This window comes from Silene latifolia, chromosome 5 (genome assembly GCF_048544455.1).
Source record: "Silene latifolia isolate original U9 population chromosome 5, ASM4854445v1, whole genome shotgun sequence".
Lineage (NCBI taxonomy): Eukaryota > Viridiplantae > Streptophyta > Magnoliopsida > Caryophyllales > Caryophyllaceae > Silene > Silene latifolia.
Genome location: NC_133530.1, coordinates 38,471,863 through 38,475,947, shown reverse-complemented (window position 1 = coordinate 38,475,947; position 4,085 = coordinate 38,471,863).

Genomic DNA, 4,085 nt, shown 5'->3' with positions numbered 1-4,085 from the left:
TCGCTCTGATACCACTTTGTAACACCCCCATACACCAAGGTACCTTACCAAGACCACCTAATGCATGAGAGTGCTACCATCTCGGTTACCAAAGGCAATGAATATAAAATAGACAATAAAAGAACGTACTTTAAATAAATAGGTTAAGTGAATACATCAAAATTCAAAGACTGTAAAGTATGATACAACTGTTCCAAATCCAAAAACCAACTAAAGAAAATATACAGTTCGATAACACAGCGGAAGACTTCTAATAGACTCGTGATGACTCATGCCCAGCTAATCCCATATGCATCCAAATCATACCTGCTCAATAACTGCTCACCAACCCCGAATGGATCACCACAGTTTTTAAAACAATTAAACGGGGTCAGTTACTGCTTACACAATATAAGATAATACAACAACAACAACAACAACAACAATACACACAATTCTCCAACACCGTCACATCACCACTCACATGACTTATAACACCCCCATACATCAAGGTACCTTACTAAGACCACCTTAGGCATAGAAGTGCTACCATCTGGGTTACCCGAGGCAATGTATATGATGTGACCATTATTTGCACACATTTAGTCCCCTAATTGAACCTATTTTGCATACTATTATAACATTCCATAGCCATTTTCTCCGTCAAATGCTTTCTATTTTGCTTTCCTAGTGCATTTCATATGTTTTGAAGGAAAGAAGATAAATGAGGCGAAATTCCCGTCTCCCGTGCATATTTAGAAGCTTTTTGACGATATTAGAAGGACTAGTATGAATAGGAGACAATAATGATGACCAAGGATGTAGGCATAAAGAGTATATAGAAGGAGCATAGGGTTAAAAGTAAGGATGAAAAGCAAGGAAGCCATTACATGAAGAAATTGCTCGGAACCAAACCAAGGGTTGCTCCTTTGGCTCTGAAAGTATGCTAGATGGAACGGCGTCGAAAAAACAAGTGATCTAGGCTTTTGAATCACTCCAATAGGAGTCCGGATGAGAAAATGACGTCCGTTTTACAATCCGAGGTCAAACAAAGAAGTTGTCCGCCAATCCGCTCGTCCCGAGACCCAATCCGCTCGTCTGCTACTGGACGCTCGTCCCCCCTCCAAATCCGCTCGTCTTCCCTTCCTATTATCCGAGCATCCCATGCTCAAGATCGACGCTCGTCTTGAGGCCTTGTGATCCGCTCGTCCCGACTACTTGGTCGCTCGGATTCCTTTCCAGTGCAACCGTCTCTCTTCTTGCTCCATTCGAGATGCGCATATTTTTGAAAGACTAGCTAAAAGGAGACCGGCATATCGTTTGAGAGGAGCGATTCCCTACCCAACATTTAGCATTATTATTTACTATTTTACCCTTGCTTAACCTAATGATGCTCTATTATATATACCCCATTTGTAATAATCAAAGGGACCATGCTCTCTTAACCAAGTTCCCATATTAGAAATTCCTCTTAGATTAGATCAGGAGTAGATTAGAATAGATTACTCTTTAATCTTTCCACAAATTACACATTAATCTTTCCTTAATTATTGTTCAAGTTTATTATTCAAGTTTATTATTGGGTAATTGAAGATTATTGGGTTATTATTGGAGAATTGACAACTCTTCATCAATCAATCAAGTTTCTTCTATTATTCTTTGCTTTATTATTTGGATCATCTTAAGTTGGTATAATTCTTTTACCCTTTACTCTTTATTGTTTATTTCCTCATTCTCTTATCATGTCTACACTTGTTGTGATGATTGACACCATTAATGACATGTTTACCATGATAATAAGTGAGTAGTCTCTTAACTAGAATTAGTGGGTAATTAGGGGAAACCAACATGGGATTAATCATGCTTAATTTAATATGTTTTCATATTTAGTTTGCTTACTTGTTGTGATGTCAACCTATGCACATGTTATGTTTGATGAAACGCTAAGCCTATGAATCCTTGCATTTACAACCATCTCTTATCTATTCAACTTGACTTGTAAGATATAAACCAACTCGAGTCTTGTTAGACCATGCATAGAAGTGATTAGGAGGAAAGTAAGTCGACTTGTAGGTGTTGTACAATCTAATCGATTCGGCTCCGGGACCCAACTCTTCCTAAGAACCGTAAGACATAAACCAACTCGGTTCCATCACAACAATAATTGCTTGCAACTTTATAAACATGTTTGTATGATCAACACCATGAATCCCCTATGACCCCATGACTTCCTAGTGCTTTTAGTCATTTGTTTACATTTCTTAGTTCATTGTTTGCTTTACTTTATTGCTTGCATTAGTCTAGGACACAACTACAAACCCAAAAAAATTGTGACACTAGCATAAATTGAGATAGATAGACTTAGAACCCAAAGCACACCGTCCCATGGATCGACCTCGACTTACCACTAACTAGTTGTTTGTTGAGTATTATAAATGTGTTTGATTGGATGTGACCCGACGACATCACCCATCAAAATGGCGCCGTTGCCGGGGACGGTGTTATGTGATTAAGTTCTTACTTGTTTGTCTATTTTAATTGTGCTTTAACCTTGAGGGACTTGTTCCTCAAGGTTCGTTTTTACCGTTTTTATTGTAGTTTCCATGTTTGTAGTTGTATCTTTATCTTGGCTAATTATGACCCAAGACTTAGTACATGGAGTATGTGGTGGATCTTTTGAGTATGCCTATGGGTATGGGGAGTTTGAGGAGCAAGTCAACACAAACCTACCTTACTACTCATACAATAAAAATCCTAACTACTACCCCAATTTTTCCCACCAAAATCACCACATCCAATATCCACAACAACCATCCACCCAATACCCACCTCATAATGAGTTTCAATTGCCACAATACAACCACTTTCACACCCACCCACAACAAGAAGATGAACCCATTCAAAATGTGATTCTCTAAATGATGGGAGATCAACAAAACTTCTTCAAACAAATGCTAGAGGAAAGCCAAAATAGGGACAATGTTCTTCAAGGCATTGTTACCCAAGGTGAGAAGTTGGAGATTCAAATTGCCCAAATGAAGGAAGCCCAAATAACTACCCCTCACCATTCCTTAGATTATGAATGCGAGTTTGAAGGAGTTACCTTTGATGACAAGTGGGAAGAGCCAATCTCCATGAGCTCTTGTGAGTATGAAAGTGTGGTATTTGCTGAGGAAGATATGAGGTTGAGTAAGCCAAATACTCTTAACCTTTGTGAGTATGAGGGTGTATCATTTGATGTGAACATTGAGGTGTTGGATAAAGAGTTAATAAAGAGGAGTGAAGCTCCTATCTATGATTCGTATGGAGATAGCGATGATGACAAGCCTATGGAAGTAGCTTATACAGGAGATGTGTCTTGCAATGAAGAAGAGGAATGGAGTTGTGAGATTGCCTTACTTGAGGAGCCCATCCTTGAGAAGTTTGAGGTACGCTTCCATAAAGAAGATGAATTCCTCTTTCCTATTGACCATAAAGACCTTTTCGCACCCATCATGGAACCTATGATTGTTGGAGATGATGTGGAAGACCTTCTCCAAAAAGCCAAATCATCATATAAAAGGTACTTGGTGGAAAAGCATAAGAACAAAGTTGCAAATGAGCTTACTTGTGGAAATTTGGCACCCACAATCTCAATTCGTAAGGTACCCCGTCATCAATGCCAAGAGAATTCTCCTTCTATTCTTGAAGGATTGACAAATTCAAACGCTATCATCATCACCGAAATTGAAGGAGAAGTTGGTGAATGGAAGTCTTCGGACGAATATGAACCATACTTCATACCTAATGTTGACGAGAATCATGGGCTTATTGGTTTGAAGCATTGGGAAAGCTCTAGTGCCAAGGACAAGGTGAAAGAAAACATATGACAAACTCCCTTGGCCAAATTTCATGTTCAAATGGAGCAACCCATACTTATGCTTATTTGGAGCTTGTTCACAAGCTTTTGATCTTCTTTTAAGAGTCTTGAGCTCTATGGATAAAACAAAGAATTTCAACAAATTAAATTAGTTTGGTGGAGTCCTATCTCAAACCACCATTTATAAGATACTCTTTCCTTTCACTTTGCATTATATTTACACTTGTATTTAGTTATATATATATAT